Below are 22,646 nucleotides of genomic sequence, written 5' to 3'. Positions count from 1 at the left end.
AGATATCACCATCTCTTGGTTGTTATGTTGACAATCAAAGTATACCGCTCAAAATATTATTTATCTCTATTTCAAAATTGAGCTCTGGCACCTCTACAAATCCATGCTTCCCTCTGCGAAGGGCCTATCTATTAACTTTTATGTTGGTTTGTAACATCCCAAATTTCCAATTTGAAATGTTATACATTAGATCATCATTGCATATCATATTTTATTTTGCATTTTGGTTGATCCTAGAAATTCTACCCAACTCAATGACCCACGGAGAGAGTTGGGGATTTCGTTATTTTCATATTTGAGTTTTCTCAAATTTTGAGAATAGGATCATTTGATTTTATTTATTTTATCATCAATTATTTCTATTACAAAAGAGAGAGGGAATAAAATGACTTTCCCAAAATAAAGAAATATTGAGGATTTAATAATAAAATCAAATAAGGTTTTATTTCGGAGTTTTTTTGTGTTTTATTTGAATTTAGGAAAAATGTGCATTTTTCAAAATTGCATTTAGGTCCCAAATAAATGTTCACCTTGTGCGGCTTGATTTTAGAAGCCCGTGAAAATTTATTTCGGAATTTTTGGAGTCCGTTTATTATTTCTTTTAATTTTTCTTCCGTGCGTCATATTTATAAAAAAAAGTGAACGACCTAACCGGGCCGTGTCAGTCCGGGACTCTGGCCCGGCTGGCTTTAAAAGCCGGGGCAGCCCACTCGGGCAAACCCTAGCCCCGAGCCGCCCCGCCCCGCCCCATGCACCGCCACCGCTGCCCGCCGCCTCCGCCGGACGCCGCCGCCGGATTCCGCCGCCCGAGGTTCGCCGCGGCTTAACTTTCGTGCCATCGGTTTTTTTTTAAATAGATCGGTTTTCGTCGGTTTTTCCGTCGGTTTTTTTTAGTTTCAGTTTTTTTAAATAGATTGGTTTTTCCGGTTTATTTAAATAGTGAGCCTTCGTCCGTTCGTTCGTTCTAGCGAACATTCGTCATTTTTCTTTTTCTCGGATTAAATCCGTGATTTTTCTGATCGCGATTCTTGATCCGATTTTCATTTTAGTATAACTTTTCGCCCGTTTATCGGAATCAGGCGATTCAAGCGCCTAGAGTTTCGTCTCGAAACCCTCTATCCGTTTAACCAACTTAAACAAGATTTTTCTACTGTAAAATTTGCCCTAGATCCAGATTACTAGAACGAAGATGTTTTCTTTCGCCGTTTGACTTTCGTTGCTTCGTTCGATTTGATTCTTTTTGCCAACCGGAGTTCTTAAGTTGAACCTTCTAGTTAGATCTCTTGTTTGAGTTTTACCTGTGCATTAGATGAGTTCTTATTGTATGCTTGTTTGTTTGTTTGCGGTAGAGTACCCGGAGTGCGCCGCTTGTTACTTCGAATCTCTAGGTTTCGCGGATCATCAGCAAGGCAAGTAACACTTTGATCATACCTTTTCTACTACCCAGTTTTATTGCATTAGATCAACCCTCACACATTGCATGATTAGGATCTAATTAAATTGTGGGATGGGAAGTAGATGAGGTAGTACCTATTACCTGTTTATTATCAAACCTTTGGGAGTTACTTCTATGTTTGCTTATTATGCCATGCTATGCTAGTAGACGTGGATTGGGTGAGTGATATCCATGACAGATGTGAGTTTGTTAATTAATGGTTTATCTAAGGTGGCAACTTAAACACACATCTGGGTGGATTGAGGCACCTGGGTATTCCAGGACTTGCCTGTTTTTCTTTTGGACCGCCACCCAGGCTCAAAGGGATCATGAGACTATTCATACTAGAAACTTCCGTGTGCAGCCACAAGCTATTATGGGCTCTAGCATAGTTGACTAAGTTGTGCGAACTCTTACAGTGGTAGACTAGCAGATGTAGGGGATGTAGGTGGTACGGTCTACCCGATCGTAAGGTGCTAGCGCTTCTGAAAGACTATGTCTCGGTCATCCGTCTTCTCAAACACCATGTAGTGCGAGAAACCAAACAGAGGCGATCGAGTCTTGTGGGGAAAAGTGTGCAAACCTCTGCAGAGTGTAATAAACTAATCATGGTTAGCCGTGTCCCCGGTTATGGACATCTTGAGTATCTAGTACTTGGATTATCATGTGAATCTCAACATGTTACTCTAAATTAATTTTGTTGGGTTATGTTTAATGATGATGCTTAACTGGGATTGAGAATGCTGTCAACCATTCTCAATGTTTAACAACTACCATGATAGTTAAATAAATTTATTCCTTTGAAGTAGGGAAAAATTGGCTTTCCGCAAAACTATAACCATAGAGCTTTCCACCAGCCAAATATGCATATAGTATAGTTGTTTCATTCCATTACTCTCTATGTGTTACATTGCCAGCATATTCCATGTGCTGACCTGTTTTCGGGCTGCAACGTTAATGTTGCAGACTTTTCAGACGACGATTAAGGAGTTTTTAGGTCGTGGTTCTATACTCAGTGATGTCGTTGGAGTTGATGGACTCACTTATCTTCCAAGCCTTCCGCTGTTATCGTTATTAGATGGCCTTAAGCCATATTTATTGTAATAAGTTCTCTTTTGAGACACTCGATGTAATAAGTGTGTGATTGCTACTCTGCTATAAATCCTCCAAGTACTGTGTGGTGTCAGCATTACTGATCCAGGGATGACACCGGAGCACAGAGGTCAGATTGTTTGAGGTCTGGTCGCTACAGAGATGGTATCAGAGCACACGCTGACTGTAGGACACGACCACTAAGCTAAAGACCTAGATCCCTTTTCACTCTCTTCTTTTCTGACTTCTCATCTTTTCTACTCTTTAGGATGGCGGATGCAAGGAACAAGTTCACGCAACCGGATGAAGATACACCCTTTGGACGTCACTTGAAGGAAGTCACTAGATACCTGAATATAGGAGTACCAAGCTTCACCGGAACCTACAACGCCACTTTACCTGAAGAAGAGCGCTGGATGATTCAAGTTCAAGTTCCAGGAAGGACGTTCATGCCCGTCACTGAACCCATAGAGTTTTCTTTTAATGCACCAACTTGGAATCTAGGAAAGAGCATGGCAGCTCACATCGCCATGGGACGCATTGGAGAAGTCTACCGCAAGGATCTCAAGGATACTATCTACTAGATTTGTGGGCGCCGAGATGAGCACTGGGAGATGATCAGCACCAGGAAGGATAGATCAATAGCAGCTTTTATCCAGGAGTTAAACCAGCACATTCGACGACAGGAGAACCAGATGTGCGCCGACATGATAGATCTGAAGAAGGGAAGGACAAGAATCAAGGAACTGGAGGAAGAACTCAAGGCTACACATGAAGATTATGAGGAGGAAATTGAATTATTGGTGGAGAAGAATGACGACCTGATCAAGAAGATCGAAATATTTATGGGAGGCCCTACGCCAGTAGATGAAGACGAAGAACCCAAGGAGATTAGCCCGGAAGACTACATCATCATCGACAACACCGACTCAGATCTAGATAGTAGCGGTGATGACTATGTTGATGAAGCTGGAGCAGATATCATGGAGTCTGCAACCGAAGAATATTTCTAGTAGACCACCTCATTAGTAGTAGTAGTCCACCATGTAAATATAGTAGTCCGAGCAATTTTGCGATAGATAGATCGATTGTATGCCCTTGTTTGATTGAATGAAGTGAATTGTTTGCTTTTGCCTCATGTGCATATGGGTAGTGTTTTCTCTTTAGACCCCCTCTATTCTTACATCTCATCTTTTCTAAACCCTCAGATGCCTCCGAGACGTGACCCCGGATTTGCCTTTCCACCGGAGCTCACCTAGTTGATCCAGCAGCAGAACACATTGATGTAGTTGCTAGTCCAGAATTAGAATCAAGGGAACAACAACAACAACCCACCACCACCACCACCTGTTGACCACTTAGCCCGTTTTCTTAGGCTGAATCCACCAGTGTTTTCCAGTAGCACCGAGCCGATAGTAGCAGATGATTGGCTCCGCAAGACAGCTAGAGAGTTGACCACAGCAGGATGCACAGATGCGGAGAAGGTGAAGTTTGCCGCACAATAGCTAGAAGGACCCGCAGCATCATGGTGGGAGAATTTCACAGCCACTTTCCCTGTCGACACTGTCACATGGGACCAGTTTTAGCAGGCTTTTTGTACTGCACATGTTTCAGCAGGAGCTATGGCCATGAAGAAGCGTGAGTTTCGCAACTTGCACCAAGGAGGACGGACAGTTGGCCAGTATGTAGAGGACTTTAGTAAGTTAGCACGTTATGCCCCAGATGACGTTGCTACGGATGCAGCTAAGCAGGAGAAGTTTCTGGAAGGACTGAATGATGAATTGAGCATGCAGTTGATGGTAGCAACCTTCAACAACTATCAGGAGTTGGTAGACCGTGCTCTTATGATTGAAGGGAAGCAGCAGCAAATTGAGAATCTCAAGAGGAAGTATGGACAAGGGAAGTACAATTCAGGAGCTTAGTAGAAGCCATGTTTTACCCCTAGACCGGGAGGACATTTTCAGCATACCCATGGAGGAGGTAGCTCGCACAACCACAATGGCACCAAGAATGGAAATGGCAATGGAGGAAGCAACGGACAGAATCGCACCAACCCATCAACGCCAGCCAAGAAGGACCTAAGCCAAGTCACTTGCTTTAAGTGTCAGAAGACCGGACATTATGCCAATGAATGTCCTAAAGGCCAAAATGGCAATGGAAGTTCTGGGAAGAAGCCGAACCCTTTCAACAGGGGACATGGTAACCACGTTAGCGTGGAGGAGGTTGAAGCTCAGCCCGATGCAGTAATAGGTAAGTTTTTGGTTAAGTCATTTATTGCACTCATTCTTTTTGATACTAGTGCATAGCATTCATACATCTCAAGGGGATTTGTGGATAAGTATAACCTATCAACCCAAGCCCTTAGGTCACCCATGTTAATAACTTTGCCTGGAGCAGAGTATATGGCTAGTCGATGGTGTGATCGGTTACCATTAAGGATTGGTAACTATGTATTTCCCTCAGACCTAATAGTATTGGAATCTCAAGGATTGGATGTGATATTAGGCATGGATTGGTTATCAAAGTATGAAGGGAATATTGAATGTGCTAGTAAGTCAATTTTTCTTACTACCCCATAAGGGAGAAGGATCAAGTATGTATCCCGACATGTGCCAAAAAGGACCCAAGTAAATTGCTTAACAGGAGTTGTGCAGGAGGAAGTACCAGTGGTAAGGGATTTCCCTAAAGTATTTCCAGAAGAGTTGCCAGGCATGCCACCGGATAGAGATATTGAGTTTTTGATTAAGCTTTTGCTAGGCACAGGGCCAATATCAAAGAGACCATATAGGATGCCAGCAAAGGATTTGGTGGAAATTAAGAAGCAGATTAAGGAGTTACTGGATAAGGGATATATTCGCCCAAGTTCTTCGCCTTGGGGATCGCCAGTACTTCTAGTGGAGAAGAAGGATGGATCATTAAGGATGGTTGTTGATTATCGAGGATTGAATGAAGTAATGATCAAGAACAAGTACCCACTACCAATGATCAACGATCTGTTTGATCGATTGCAAGGAGCTAAGGTATTTTCCAAGATCGATCTGCGATCAGGATACCACCAGTTGAAGATTCGAGAATAGGATATTCTGAAGACAGCTTTTACCACCAGGTATGGGCTGTACGAGTATACCGTTATGTCATTTGGTCTGACTAACGCACCTGCCTATTTTATGAACATGATGAACAAAGTGTTTATGGAGTTTTTGGATAAGTTCGTCGTAGCGTTCATTGATGATATCCTGGTTTATTCGAAGAATGAAGAGGTGCATAAGGAGCATTTGCGTTTGGTACTTGGAAAGCTCAGAGAACATCAATTATATGCCAAGTTCAGCAAATGTGAGTTTTGGTTGAAGGAAGTAGGATTCCTCGTACACGTTATATCTGGAGAAGGTATAGCAGTTGATCCCACTAAAGTTGAAACCGTGACCAAGTGGGAAGCCCCAACAACAGTTGGAGAGATCCAGAGTTTTCTTGGACTCGCAGGATACTACCGGAGATTTATTGAGAATTTCTCAAAGATTGCGAAGCCTATGGCTGAGTTGTTAAAGAAAGATACCAAGTTATGGACAAAGGAATGTGAGGCTAGTTTCCAAGAGTTGAAGAAACGCTTAGTTACCTCACCAGTATTGATTTTGCCAGACCAGACCGAACATTATGAGGTGTATTGCGACGCTTCACGTCGAGGACTTGGAGCAGTGCTTATGCAGGAAGGGAGAGTTGTTTCATATGCCTCAAGACAACTGAATCCTCATGAGTTTAATTATGCTACGCATGATTTGGAATTAGCAGCCGTAATGCATGCATTGAAAACATGGAGACATTTTCTGATTGGAAATCATTGTGAGCTGTACACGGATCATAAGAGTTTGAAGTACATTTTCACACAAAAGGAGTTGAACCTCAGACAAAGGAGATGGTTGGAGCTCATCATGGATTATGATATGAGATTGCATTATCACCCCGGAAAGGCTAATGTAGTAGCTGACGCATTAAGCCGTAAGAGCCATGTCAACACACTAATGATGGGAGAAATACCCAAGGAGTTAGCAGAAAATCTTCGTGAACTATGTTTGGAAATAGTTCCGAGAAGCTATGTAGCAGCATTGGAGATTCAGTCAACTTTGATGGATAGAATCAGAGAAGCTCAAAAGACTGATAAGGAGATTGCCTCTATTAAGGAGAAACTGAGCAAAGGAAAGGCTAAAGGATTTCGCGAGGATGAGCACGACACCCTATGGTTTGAAGACCGTGTTTATGTGCCCAATGACCCAGAGATCAGGAAGTTGATTTTGCAAGAGGCACATGATTCACCATATTCAATTCACCCAGGAAATACCAAGATGTATTTGGATTTGAAAGATATTTTCTGGTGGACCGGAATGAAGAAGGATATTGCGGAGTATGTAGCAGTTTGTGATGTATGTCAGAGAGTAAATGCAGAGCATCAGAAGCCAGCAGGATTGCTACAACCATTGCCGATACCCGAATGGAAGTGGGATAAGTTAGGAATGGATTTTATCATGGGATTACCCAGGACTCGTTCAGGCTATGACTCGATTTGTGTTGTAGTCGATCGATTGACGAAAGTAGCTCATTTCATCCCAGTAAAGACCACTTACACCAGTGCTAAGTTGGCAAAGATATACATGACCAGGATCGTATGTCTGCATGGAGTTCCAAGGAGTATCATATCAGATAGAGGAACCCAGTTTACCTCAAAGTTCTGGAAGCAGTTGCATGAAACTTTGGGAACCAGGCTAGAATTCAGTACAGCTTTTCATCCACAGACAGATGGACAGACCGAGAGAGTCAATCAGATTTTGGAGGATATGCTGAGAGCTTGTGCGGTAGATTATGGATCTAGTTGGGACGATAATTTGCCATATGCAGATTTCTCTTACAACAACAGTTACCAAACCAGTTTAAAGATGGCCCCTTTCGAAGCATTGTACGGAAGGAGGTGCAGGACACCGTTATCATGGGACGAAGTTGGAGACCGCCAGTTGTTTGGACCTGACTTGATTAAAGAGTCTGAACAGAAGGTGAAGTTGATTCGTGATAGGCTCAAGATAGCCCAGTCCAGGCAGAAAAGTTATGCAGATGCTAAACGCAAGGAGACAGTTTACGAAGTCAGAGATAGAGCTTATCTTCGAGTATCTCCACTTCGGGGCACAAAGCGTTTTGGAGTTAAAGGGAAGTTAGCGCCACGATTTGTAGGACCGTATCGAGTTTTAGAGCGTATGGGAGAAGTGGCCTACAAGTTGGAATTGCCCGAAGGATTGTCAGGAGTTCATGATGTGTTCCATGTTTCCCAGTTAAAGAAATGTCACGCAGAGATGGCTGACATACTATTGAGAGAAACAGTGCCATTGGAAACTATTCAGTTGGATAACGATTTGACCTATGAGGAGAAACCAATTAAGATTCTCGAATTTGCCAGTCGAGTCACTCGCAGCAAGGTTATCAAGTTTTGCAAATTTCAGTGGAGCCACCACACAGAGGATGAAGCCACCTGGGAACGAGAGGAAGTTTTTCTCAAGGACCACCCTCACCTATTTTCTAGCCAACCCGAATCTCGAGGGCGAGATTCATCTTAAGGGGGTAGGTTTGCAACATCCCAAATTTCCAATTTGGAATGTTATACATTAGATCATCATTGCATATCATATTTTATTTTACATTTTGGTTGATCCTAGAAATTCTACGCAACTCAATGACCCACGGAGAGAGTTGGGGATTTCGTTATTTTCATATTTGAGTTTTCTCAAATTTTGAGAATAGGATCATTTGATTTTATTTATTTTATCATCAATTATTTCTATTACAAAAATATGAGAGAGGGAATAAAATGACTTTCCCAAAATAAAGAAATATTGAGGATTTAATAATAAAATCAAAAAAGGTTTTATTTCGGAGTTTTTCGGTGTTTTATTTGAATTTAGGAAAAATATGCGTTTTTCAAAATTGCATTTAGGTCCCAAATAAATGTTCACCTTGTGCGGCTTGATTTAAGAAGCCCGTGAAAATTTATTTTGGAATTTTTGGAGTCCGTTTAGTATTTCTTTTTATTTTTCTTCCGCGCGTAATATTTATAAAAAAAAGTGAACCGACCTAACCGAGCCGTGTCCGTCGGGACTCTGGCCCGACAGGCTTTAAAAGCCGGGTGTCACACCCTAGCTAGTTCATGCATTAGAGTGTTGCATCATGTCTATTCTTTCATCAGAAACCTGAAATGGGGATGACAGAACCCCCAGCCCCCTCTGAAACCAACTAGGGTTTACTAAAAACTTTTTCAATGAACCTGAAATGCCCTTCTAAAATTCCCATCATTTTTGTCTTGGTTCAGAACCTCTGCCAGAAGTGATGCACATTTTCCTAGGCCATCTTAGGGTCCTTGAATTAAATCATAGATATTTGAATTTGCGCATTTAAAATTATATAAAATATTTCAAATGCTCAAATATCTCCAAACTAAAATGTTTCATGTTGGAAATAATCCAACTATGGACCAGGAGTAGTTTGGTGATTTTAGGAGTTGCCTAAGTATTTTTAATAATTCAACAAAGTTGCAGAGGAATTAAAAAAACAGAAAACAGGGAAATAACAAAAACTTACCTGGCGCCTAGCATCCGGCCCACCTGCCGGCCCAGCCCAGCACCGCGCCAGCGAGCTGCTTGCCGGCCAGGCAGGCAGGCAGGTGCCCGACGGCGGCCGCAGCGTGCGCCACGCAGCTGGCCGTCGCCCTGCTTCACCTCCACGCCTCGTTGCTGGATGGATGAACTCCACGTCGAGTCGTGAACCCCCAGGACACCTCCATTCTCCCCCAACTCCTCTCTCTCTCGCGTTCCCCCGCCAGGCCGACGCCATCGCCGTCACCCCCTCACCGTAGCCACGCCCTCCGTCAACCCCACGTCGTGCCGCCGTGTCCAGGAGCTCCGCCACCCTCCTCTCCTTCGAGCAAGCCGAGCCCCGAGCGCTCGCAAGGCCCGAGCCCACCGCATCGACCTCGACCGAACCGCCGTCGCCGGAGATCCCCTTCAACGCCGTCGTCGCTCCGGCCCGTCCCCGGCCGCACCAAGTGTTTCGTCGAACTCCCCGTGAGCTTAACCATCTTCCCCTCCCTTCTTTTCTTGCTCCCGAGCTGTGTAATGACCTCCCGGAGCTCAGCCGCACCCACCGCCGCGGAGCTCGTCGCCGACGTGCTCCCGGTCACCCTCCGGCCACAACTTGGTGTCCATCATGCTCACCACGTCACGTAGCACCTAACCAGCTACTCCCCGCACCTCACCGACCCCTCTAGCGTCAAGTTTGCCTTCGGCCGAACTCCGGTGGCCGCCAAAGTCGTCGCCGGCGCCAACTCTGGCCACCCCGACCCCAACGGACTCCACCAAGAGCTGCAGCTCGTCCTCAGCTCCACTCCGATGGCCTCCGCGACTCGTTTGGTTGCCGGAACGGCAAAAACCACTTCCGCCGCCGCGTCGGGCTCGCCGGCGGCTAAACGCCGGTGCAGCCGACCTGGCTTTGACCGCGGGTGGGCCCTGGTTGACCCCGATGAGTCAATGACAGGTGGGTCCCAGCCCTGTTAACTAAATAGGGTTAGTTCTAATTAAACTTTAAACTAAACTAATTACCCTGACACCCTGGACCCACAGTCAGGTTTGACCTGGACGTCTCCGTTGTCCCTGACGTCATTCTGACGCATGGCTGACGCAATAAATTAATTTCTGGATTTATTCTAATACAGGAAATTCCAGAATATAGTTTAAACTTCAAAAATTCATAACTTTTAATCTGTAACTCCAAATCAGACAAGTTATATATGAAAAATGATCAGAAAAATCCAATCTATCCATCTGTACTGTTTTCATGCATGATTAAACAAGTTAACTTGCTGTTTTATGCAGAACAAGATAAAACACTTTAAAGGGCCATGTATGAGTTTGAAATTTGAATCTTTGGTTCAAATTGGTTCAAACCCTTCTGGTCTTAGTTGCATTAGCCCAACACACTCATATTGCCATGTTTCATGCATGCATCATATTGTCGCACATTGTTTGGTGATGGCTGTGTATCGGTGTTCTTTGCGGCAGGTTCTGCCTCCGAGGAGTACCGTGATTACCCTAGTGAAGAACCATATCAGTGCATCGAACCATCAGGCAAGCAACTAACCATTTGATCATATCGATACAATCCCATGTTCCCGCTCTTGCTCTCTTTTACTGCATTAAGACAACACATTTCAAACTGCTGTGTGCTGCGGTAGTTGAACCCATTTCCTCTGCATGACCTGTCATTGCCACAGTAACTAGATGAAACCCACTAGCATGTGTAGGAGTTGATTGAGCCATATGTATGTGTTGTTCCTACCTTGTTATGCCTGCTATGCTTAGAGTCGTGTCAGGTCTGGTTCATTTGGGTGATGGGCTAGAGTGAAATGATTATGTCGGTAACGAGAGTGATGTGGTAAACACGATTTGGTAAAGGTATCGATGAGAGGCCATGTAGGAGTACATGGTGGGTTGTTTCATTGAAGCCGACCTTAAGCACTGAGATCTGTATGTGTGATTTAAGATACAGCTACTACCATGCATTGGGCCCTGAAATATGACCCCGCTCGACTTCTTATTCACCCTAGTTCTCTGTCCAGGAGTTGCAAGTAGTTTCTGGTGTTTGTAGCCTACTGGAGGCCATGGACAGCGCTGACCGTAGGGGTGGGCTGTGATGCGGTAGGTACGTGGCACGGTGTATCGAATACCCGTTAGGTATCTCGAGAACCCTGTACACATCGTTCGGGGCCGTATGGGAAACCTCGGCTGGACTCCCTGCGGATGGAACCTGGACAGGCGATAAACCTGGATTGGAGACTTAGGTGTTTAGGTAGGTCGTGGTCTACACCCACGTCGGCTTTCGCTTGAAGTCTGCCGAGCACATGTCGTGTGCAGACGCTAAGTGGTGGAAACATGTATGAAGAAGTACACCCCTGCAGGGTTATCATGATCTATTCGAATAGCCGCGTCCGTGGTAAAGGACTACTTGGTTGCCTATACAGTTCATAGACAAGTAAATGGAAACTACTAAAAGCCTCAAGATAAGTGTGAGTGCCGAGGATGGCTCTTCCGTAGGAAGACGGAGGTGGATCCTCGGTAGTGTATTGAGGTGGTGAGTAGTGGACTCGTGTGCGCAAAACCATTTCAAGTTGGAGTCTCGAGCCTAGCCAAGAGTCAAAGCTGGCTTGCTGCAATAACTCCACCAACCCTTCTTGATAATGTGCATGTATGTAGGATCTGATGTAAGTCTTGCTGAGTACTTTTGTACTCATGTTGCTATAATTTACATTTTTACAGAAGACGCTGCAACCCCTTCTGATGGGTTCTTCGTAGACGTTGACATCAATGAGTAGGCTAAGGCCCAGGTGGTGATCCTGAGCTTGTGAAGGACCACGTAGTATAGCTAGGCTTTCCAAGCCTCTTTTATTTTACTAGTTGTCTGTACTCAGACAAGTTACTTCCGCTGCTGGTTTGTATGACTGTATGACTTGAATGCTGGGTCGTGTGACCCGTACCTATGTGTATGTTATGTATGGCTCTCTGAGCCTTAAATAAAGTACTTGTGTCGTAGAGTCATGTTGTGATGCCTTGTTGTATTTGCACATATCGAGCATATTGTGTGTATGATTGAAATGCTTGGTATGTGTGGGATCTGACTATCTAGTTGTTTATCTTTAGTAGCCTCTCTTACCGGGAAATGTCTCCTAGTGTTACCACTGAGCCATGGTAGCTTGCTACTGCTCCGGAACACTTAGGCTGGCCGGCATGTGTCCTTCTTCGTTCCTGTGTCTGTCCCTTCGGGGAAATGTCACGCATTGAGTACCGGAGTCCTGTTAGCCCGCTACAGCCCGGTTTACCGGAGTCCTGCTAGCCCAGTGCTACAGCCCGGACCCACTTGCTGATGACCGACACGTTCGTTGCTGGGTCATGGATGCCTGTCCCTGTAAGTCTGTGCCACTTTGGGTTTACGACTAGCCATGTCAGCCCGGGCTCCTTATCATATGGATGCTAACGACACTATCATATACGTGTGCCAAAAGGCGCAAACGGTCCCGGGCAAAAGTAAGACGACACCCGTGGGAATACCGTGCGTGAGGCCGCAAAGTGATATGAGGTGTTACATGCTAGACCTATGTGGCATCGATTCAGGGTCCTGACAGCGTTGGCATCAGAGCCGGACTGCCTGTAGGTTCTCCAAGCCAAACTGGTCGATGTTGAGTCTAGAAATTCTTTAGTTATATGTAGGGGAATTGTTTGTGGGTTGGAACGTAAGGCTCTTTTACTTCTTTATCTTATGACATTCTGATCTGAGTCAGTCTATTCTTCCACCGGGGGTTAAGGAATTAGGATCTTTTCTCTCTATCAGGTTCACGTGTTACTAATCAGTAGTACCTTATAGGTTTGATGGATACAAGCCTAGTTCAGTTCTACTACCACATTATGTTGCTAGGATGGACCCAGAACTTTGATATGATGTTGTTGAGTGTGTATGAAATCCTTTGTCAAATGTCTCAAAATCCTTTTTGAGCATTTACAGCTGTTATGCTGTCGAAATTTTGCTAGAAATTCTAATGCCTTTGCATTATGGTTGTGCTTTCAGATGGCCACTCGCGACCTCAATCAAGTGGTTCGCCTGACTCGATGCCTAGATGTACCCGGCCATACTGCCATGTTGGTCAGGGTAATGACTGAGGCTGGATACCGTTGGTATCCTGAGTACACGGTCGAAGAGCAATTTCGAGACTTTAATCAAAGCCAGTATCTCTGCACTGTCAGGATATTTCCATCTTATCCTGGATCCACCGAGCCCCTTCACTGCTCCTATGGACTCGGGGTTACTATTGAGATGGCTGTGCAGGATGCCGCCTACTCTAGGATGACCATCATGCTAGTCAGGACTGGCCTATTTCGGGACTCTGATTTCCGGTATATGCCAGCGTCACTTCCGGGAGCACAAGGGTATCTCCAGGCTATCTATGCTGACCCCACTCAGGAGGATTCACGGACTCGCACCACTGCTGAGATGCTCGAGGATAAGGACCGTGAAAATCGGGCCTTGAGGCTAGAGCTTTTCAATACCCGTGCTGACCATTGGGCCACTTTGACTCGGTTTGCACCGGCTGTGCAAGCTAGATATTCGGATATGCGCGATCTCTATCCTGTGAGATCTGCTCTGCCAGACGTGATGGGTTGGCGTGATGTAGGAGGCATCACCCCACCTCGTGGTCCCCGCAGGCCACCATCTGTTGGTCCAAGACCTCATCCTAGCCCCTATGGTCCACAAGCTCCGCGAGATCGTCTGTTCCCGGATGATCATGTTGAGCTTCCAGGCTATGGAGGTGACTTCTACGAGGACTACTACGGATCGGTCTGAGTTAGTGGTAGTATCACTAGTTCGTGCTAGCGGTGTCGTCTATCGTCCTGCGTGACTCGTGGGATATGACCTAGTTTGTACCGCCTTCCGGAGGTGTAGAAAAATAATGTATAGGAGCTTGGGATGCCTCCGATGAGATGTAATCCTCTTTTCACCGTAATAGTACCTTGTTTGGTATTGTACTAAACCTTGTATGGTGTGTATGACGATGGAATAGAAGGAGCAGTTTCTGTATCTACCATGTCATACGGATGATCATCTTGCATTCCGAGTTATTCCTTACATTCTGTATTCTATGTCGGAATCTTATCATTATGACTAAATCATTGTCTTGTTTACCTAGGATGGTCAACACGCGCAATAACCCTGTTTCCCAAGAGCAGGCCGAAGGCAGTGAAGTCGGGAATGCAAACCTGCCTCACCCTCCTTCCCTAGCCGAAGTTATGCTGGAAGCCGAGAGAAACAAGCGGGAGACCAACCGTTTGTTGGAGCGTATTGAACAGAACACAACACACCATCAGAGGACTAACTTGGTGTCAGTCAGTGATTTCATCAAGTTACATCCACCCACGTTCCACCACTCCGTCGAGCCTCTCGACGCTGATGACTGGCTTCGCAGTATTTCTCACAAACTGCGTTCTGCGCTAGTAGCTGAGGCTGACAAGGTCACCTTTGCTGCATATCATCTTGAAGGCCCTGCCAGTCTATGGTGGGAGAATTATGGAGCTATGCGCCCAGCGGACCATGTCACTACTTGGGCTGAATTCAGTGAGGCTTTCCGTGAACATCACATTCCGGAGGGTCTCATGGACCGTAAGCGTGAGGAATTTTGCAGTTTCACTCAAGGCCGACTCTTTGTGGATGCTTACAGCAGGGAGTTCGGTAACCTCACACGATATGCAACTGAGGAAGTCTCTACTGATGCCAAGAAGCAAGCAAGGTTCCGTAAGGGACTTAGTCCTGAGCTTCGCCGCGACCTCCGTCTGCATGAGTGCACATCTTTTCAGAAGCTTGTTAACAAGGCCATCAGTGCTGAGACTGGTCAGACTGATTATGACGCAACACGCAAGCATGGCCGTGACATGGGTTCCTCATCCGGTGCTGGTCCTCAGAAGCGCCGCGTGTGGGTGCCTAACACTGCCCTGCCACCCAGGTTCACACCGAGGCCATCCTTCCAGGCGCCTCACCCCGTTCAACAGTTTGCACCAGCCAAGCCCTATGGTGGTCCAACCAACAATGCTCCTCCACGCACCAGTTCCGTGACTTGTTTTAAGTGTGGGGAATCTAGCCACTATATGCGCGAGTGTCCCCAGACCAACCCCAACCAATCTGCTAAAGCTGTTGGCCGTGGCAAGCCGACAGGGAAAGTGTTCTACGCCAAGCCGGCCACCGCTGTACGTGGCCATGTCAACTGTATCTCTGCCGAAGAAGCTCAAGAGGATCCCAACGTCGTTCTCGGTACGCTCCTTGTTAATTGCCACCCGGCATCTGTTCTTTTCGATACAGGAGCATCTCATTCATTTATATCCGAGAGCTATGCTCGTCTGCATAACACCACATTTTGTGAGATGCCCACCTCTATGGTAATTCAAACTCCGGGATCCAAATGGCAAACCTCCAGGGTAAGTCATGGAAATGAAATCCAAGTCGACAGACTTGTTTTCCTTGCATCTTTGATAGCTCTCAAATCTTCAGACATTAATATCATCTTGGGTATGGACTGGATGTCAGCCCATCATGCCAAAATTGATTGCTTCTCTAGGACTGTTCAACTCACCCATCCTTCGGGGAAGATAGTCAATGTCTTGACCCGAATAGCCAAGCGACAGTTATATTCTCTTAACGCCAGCCCTTTGTCAGACCTTGAGGACGTTCCGGTAGTCCGTGACTTCCCGGATGTCTTCCCAGAGGAATTGCCAGGTGTTCCACCTGACAGGGATGTTGAGTTCGTAATAGACCTCATTCCAGGAACCGTCCCGATTGCTAGAAGACCCTATAAGATGGCACCACTAGAACTAGCCGAGCTTAAGAAACAACTCGATGAGTCCTTGAAAAAGGGTTTCATCCGACCTAGTTCATCTCCGTGGTCTTGCCCCGTCCTCTTCGTCAAGAAGAAGGATGGTACGGACCGGATGGTTGTAGATTATCGACCTGTCAATTTGGTCACAATCAAGAACAAACATCCGCTCCCCAGGATCAACGACCTGTATGATCAGCTCGCTGGATCCTCAATCTTCTCCAAAATGGATTTGAGGTTGGGCTACCATCAAATCAAAATCAGGAACGGGGGCATTCCTAAAACGGCCTTTGTTACTCGTTATGGCCAATACGAGTACACCGTCATGTCTTTCGGTTTAACCAACGCTCCAGCCACCTTTTCTCGGTTAATGAACTCAATCTTCCTGGAGTATTTGGATAAATTCGTCGTGGTTTATCTCGATGATATACTCATCTACTCCAAGAACGAGGAAGAACATGCCGAACATCTAAGGCTAGTGTTGAAGAAACTTCGAGAGCATCGTCTTTATGCCAAATTTTCTAAATGTGAATTTTGGTTGTCAGAAGTGACCTATCTGGGTCATGTAATATCTGGTAAAGGTATTGCTGTTAACCCTGAGCGAGTTCAAGCCGTCCTTAATTGGACTCCACCTGAATCGGTCAAGCAAGTTCGGAGTTTTCTAGGCTTAGCGAGCTATTGCCGTCGCTTTGTCGAAAATTTCTCCAAAGTCGCGAAACCTCTAACCGAACTCCTCAAGAAAGATAAAAAGTTCGAATGGACTCCACAATGTGAGCACAGCTTTCAGGAACTGAAAAGACGCCTGACTTCTGCTCCCGTACTGGTACCGCCAGATTTCTCTAAGGACTTTGTTATCTACTACGACGCCTCGCGACAAGGACTAGGTTGCATTCTCATGCAAGATCGACACGTAATTGCTTACGCTTCACGGCAATTGCACCCACATGAGGAGAATTATCCTACTCATGATCTAGAGCTTGCAGCTATAGTCTATGCACTTAAAACCTGGCGACATTACCTCCTCGGTAATCGTTGCGAAATATTCACTGATCACCAAAGTCTGAAGTACATCTTCACCCAACCGGATTTGAATCTCAGGCAAAGACGTTGGGTCGAGTTGATCACAGATTTCGACTTAGGAATAACTTACACCCCAGGGAAAGCCAACATCATGGCTGATGCGCTAAGTCATAAATCTTATTGTAACAACCTGATGTTACAACAAAGTCAACCGCTTCTCCATGAGGAATTTCGGAAGCTTAACCTTCACATTGTTCCTCAAGGATTTCTTTCCACCTTGGTGGCGAAACCTACTCTTACGGATCAAATTATCGCTGCCCAAAAGCGAGATAAGGGAATATCTAAGATCAAGGAGAACATTGCTAGCAGAGGTGCTAGATGTTTCTCCACAAATGATCATGGTGTTGTGTACTTTGAGAACCGTTTAGTGGTTCCCAAGAACCAGCATCTACGGCAGTTGATCCTCAAGGAGGCTCATGAATCTCCTCTCACCATTCATCCCGGTAGTACCAAGATGTATCAGGACCTACGCCAGAGGTTCTCGTGGACTAGGATGAAGAGAGAAATTGCTCAGTATATTGCTAATTGTGACGTCTGCCGTCGTGTAAAAGCAGAGCATCAACGGCCTGCTGGCACCCTTCAACCCCTAGCTATTCCTGAATGGAAATGGGATAAAATTGGTATGGATTTCATTACCGGTTTTCCCAGGACCAAGAGAGGGAATAATGCTATCTTCGTCGTTGTCGATCGTCTTTCCAAGGTAGCCCATTTCTTACCTGTTCGTGAGAGTATAACTGCTAGTCAGTTAGCAGACTTGTACATCTCCCGAATAGTGTCTCTCCATGGTGTTCCTTTGGAAATTAACTCGGATCGAGGAAGTCTTTTCACCTCTCGATTTTGGGAAAGTTTCCAAAATGCTATGGGAACCCGCCTTTCCTTTAGCACCGCTTTTCACCCTCAATCAAGTGGTCAAGTAGAATGTGTCAACCAGATCCTAGAAGACATGCTTTGAGCCTCTGTTATCTCATTCGGAATGGAATGGCAGAAATGCCTTCCATTTGCCGAATTTGCTTACAACAACAGCTATCAATCTAGCTTGGGTAAAGCCCCTTTTGAAGTTCTCTATGGACGACGGTGTCGAACACCCCTTAATTGGTCAGAAACCGGGGAAAGACAATTCTTTGGCCCGGATATGATCCAGGAAGCAGAAGAGCAAGTTCGCATTGTTCGTGAAAAGTTGAAAACAGCCCAATCTCGTCAAAAGAGTCAATATGACCGAAAAAATAAGGCTATGACTTTCGAGGTTGACGAGAAGGCTTACCTTCGGGTTACTCCTCTGAAGGGAACCCATCGTTTCGGTATCAAAGGCAAATTGGCTCCCCGTTACATTGGACCTTTTCGTATTCTCGCTAAACGAGGAGAAGTTGCCTACCAGTTGGAACTACCTCCGCATCTCTCCAGAGTCCATGATGTCTTCCACGTTTCTCAACTCAGGCGTTGCTTCTCGGATCCTATCCGTGGAGTGGACCACGAAACGCTTGATCTCCAAGATAATCTCACGTATCGAGAGTACCCCATTCGTATCCTCGATCAGGCCGAGCGTACCACTCGACGTCATAATATCAAGTTTCTCAAAGTTCAATGGTCGCACCATTCTGAGGATGAAGCAACTTGGGAAAGGGAGGATCGTCTTCGACTCGAGTATCCCGCCTTCTTTCCGGAGGAACCCAAATCTCGGGACGAGATTCTTTTGAGAAGGGGTGAGTTGTCACACCCTAGCTAGTTCATGCATTAGAGTGTTGCATCATGTCTATTCTTTCATCAGAAACCTGAAATGGGGATGACAGAACCCCCAGCCCCCTCTGAAACCAACTAGGGTTTACTAAAAACTTTTTCAATGAACATGAAATGCCCTTCTAAAATGCCCATCATTTTTGTCTTGGTTCAGAACCTCTGCCAGAAGTGATGCACATTTTCCTAGGCCATCTTAGGGTCCTTGAATTAAATCATAGATATTTGAATTTGGGCATTTAAAATTATATAAAATATTTCAAATGCTCAAATATCTCCAAACTAAAATGTTTCATGTTGGAAATAATCCAACTATGGACCAGGAGTAGTTTGGTGATTTTAGGAGTTGCCTAAGTATTTTTAATAATTCAACAAAGTTGCAGAGGAATTAAAAAAACAGAAAACAGGGAAATAACAAAAACTTACCTGGCGCCCAGCATCAGGCCCACCTGCCGGCCCAGCCCAGCACCGCGCCAGCGAGCTGCTTGCCGGCCAGGCAGGCAGGCAGGTGCCCGACGGCGGCCGCAGCGTGCGCCACGCAGCTGGCCGTCGCCCTGCTTCACCTCCACGCCTCGTTGCTGGATGGATGAACTCCACGTCGAGCCGTGAACCCCCAGGACACCTCCATTCTCCCCCAACTCCTCTCTGTCGCGTTCCCCCGCCATGGCCGACGCCATCGCCGCCACCCCCTCGCCGTAGCCACGCCCTCCGTCAACCCCACGTCGTGCCGCCATGTCCAGGAGCTCCGCCACCCTCCTCTCCTTCGAGCAAGCCAAGCCCCGAGCGCTCGCAAGGCCCGAGCCCACCGCATCGACCTCGACCGAACCGCCATCGTCGGAGATCCCCTTCAACGCCGTCGTCGCTCCGGCCCATCCCCGGCCGCACCAAGTGTTTCGTCGAACTCCCCGTGAGCTTAACCATCTTCCCCTCCCTTCTTTTCTTGCTCCCGAGCTGTGTAATGACCTCCCGGAGCTCAACCGCACCCACCGCCGCGGAGCTCGTCGCCGACGTGCTCCCGGTCACCCTCTGGCCACAACTTGGTGTCCATCATGCTCACCACGTCACGTAGCACCTAACCAGCTACTCCCCGCACCTCACCGACCCCTCTAGCGTCAAGTTCGCCTTCAGCCGAACTCCGGTGGCCTCCAAAGTCGTCGCCGGCGCCAACTCCGGCCACCCCGACCCCAACGGACTCCACCAAGAGCTGCGGCTCGTCCTCAGCTCCACTCCGATGGCCTCCGCGACTCGTTTGGTTGCCGGAACGGCAAAAACCACTTCCGCCGCCGCGTCGGGCTCGCCGGCGGCTAAACGCCGGTGCAGCCGACCTGGCTTTGACCGCAGGTGGGCCCTGGTTGACCCCGATGAGTCAATGACAGGTGGGGCCCAGCCCTGTTAACTAAATAGGGTTAGTTCTAATTAAACTTTAAACTAAACTAATTACCCTGACACCCTGGACCCACAGTCAGGTTTGACCTGGACGTCTCCGTTGACCCTGACGTCATTCTGACGCTTGGCTGATGCAATAAATTAATTTCTGGATTTATTCTAATACAGGAAATTCCAGAATATAGTTTAAACTTCAAAAATTCATAACTTTTAATCTGTAACTCCAAATCAGACAAGTTATATATGAAAAATGATCAGAAAAATCCAATATATCCATCTGTACTGTTTCATGCATGATTAAACAAGTTAACTCGCTGTTTTATGCAGAACAAGATAAAACACTTTAAAGGGCCATGTATGAGTTTGAAATTTGAATCTTTGGTTCAAATTGGTTCAAACCCTTCTGGTCTTAGTTGCATTAGCCCAACACACTCATATTGCCATGTTTCATGCATGCATCATATTGTCGCACATTGTTTGGTGATGGCTGTGTATCGGTGTTCTTTGCGGCAGGTTCTGCCTCCGAGGAGTACCGTGATTACCCTAGCGAAGAACCATATCAGTGCATCGAACCATCAGGCAAGCAACCAACCATTTGATCGTATCGATACAATCCCATGTTCCCGCTCTTGCTCTCTTTTACTGCATTAAGACAACGCGTTTCAAACTGCTGTGTGCTGCGGTAGTTGAACCCATTTTCTCTGCATGACCTGTCATTGCCACAGTAACTAGATGAAACCCACTAGCATGTGTAGGAGTTGATTGAGCCATATGTATGTGTTGTTCCTACCTTGCTATGCCTGCTATGCTTAGAGTCGTGTCAGGTCTGGTTCATCTGGGTGATGGGCTAGAGTGAAATGATTATGTCGTTAATGAGAGTGATGTGGTGAACACGATTTGGTAAAGGTATCGATGAGAGGCCATGTAGGAGTACATGGTGGGTTGTTTCATTGAAGCCGACCTTAAGCACTGAGATATGTATGTGTGATTTAAGATACAGCTACTACCATGCATTGGGCCCTGAAATATGACCCCGCTCGACTTCTTATTCACCCTAGTTCTCTGTCCAGGAGTTGCAAGTAGTTTCTGGTGTTTGTAGCCTACTGGAGGCCATGGACAGCGCTGACCGTAGGGGTGGGCTGTGATGCGGTAGGTACGTGGCACGGTGTATCGAATACCCGTTAGGTATCTCGAGAACCCTGTACACATCGTTCGGGGCCGTATGGGAAACCTCGGCCGGACTCCCTGCGGATGGAACCTGGACAGGCGATAAACCTGGATTGGAGACTTAGGTGTTTAGGTAGGTCGTGGTCTACACCCACGTCGGCTTTCGCTTGAAGTCTGCCGAGCACATGTCGTGTGCAGACGCTAAGTGGTGGAAACATGTATGAAGAAGTACACCCCTGCAGGGTTATCATGATCTATTCGAATAGCCGCGTCCGCGGTAAAGGACTACTTGGTTGCCTATACAGTTCATAGGCAAGTAAATGGAAACTACTAAAAGCCTCAAGATAAGTGTGAGTGCCGAGGATGGCTCTTCCGTAGGAAGACGGAGGTGGATCCTCGGTAGTGTATTGAGGTGGTGAGTAGTGGACTCGTGTGCGCAAAACCATTTCAAGTTGGAGTCTCGTAGGATAGCCTAGCCAAGAGTCAAAGCTGGCTTGCTGCAATAACTCCACCAACCCTTCTTGATAATGTGCATGTATGTAGGATCTGATGTAAGTCTTGCTGAGTACTTTTGTACTCATGTTGCTATAATTTACATTTTTACAGAAGACGCTGCAACCCCTTCTGATGGGTTCTTCGTAGACGTTGACATCAATGAGTAGGCTAAGGCCCAGGTGGTGATCCTGAGCTTGTGAAGGACCACGTAGTATAGCTAGGCTTTCCAAGCCTCTTTTATTTTACTAGTTGTCTGTACTCAGACAAGTTACTTCCGCTGCTGGTTTGTATGACTGTATGACTTGAATGCTGGGTCGTGTGACCCATACCTATCTGTATGTTATGTATGGCTCTCTGAGCCTTAAATAAAGTACTTGTGTCATAGAGTCATGTTGTGATGCCTTGTTGTATTTGCACATATCGAGCATATTGTGTGTATGATTGAAATGCTTGGTATGTGTGGGATCTGACTATCTAGTTGTTTATCTTTAGTAGCCTCTCTTACCGGGAAATGTCTCCTAGTGTTACCACTGAGCCATGGTAGCTTGCTACTGCTCCGGAACACTTAGGCTGGCCGGCATGTGTCCTTCTTCGTTCCTGTGTCTGTCCCTTCGGGGAAATGTCACGCATTGAGTACCGGAGTCCTGTTAGCCCGCTACAGCCCGGTTTACCGGAGTCCTGCTAGCCCAGTGCTACAGCCCGGACCCACTTGCTGATGACCGACACGTTCGTTGCTGGGTCATGGATGCCTGTCCCTGTAAGTCTGTGCCACTTTGGGTTTACGACTAGCCATGTCAGCCCGGGCTCCTTATCATATGGATGCTA

The sequence above is a fragment of the Triticum aestivum genome, chromosome 3A (assembly GCF_018294505.1).
Source record: "Triticum aestivum cultivar Chinese Spring chromosome 3A, IWGSC CS RefSeq v2.1, whole genome shotgun sequence".
NCBI lineage: Eukaryota > Viridiplantae > Streptophyta > Magnoliopsida > Poales > Poaceae > Triticum > Triticum aestivum.
The sequence above is the reverse complement of the archived record's forward strand: the minus strand, read 5'-3'. Positions refer to the sequence as shown.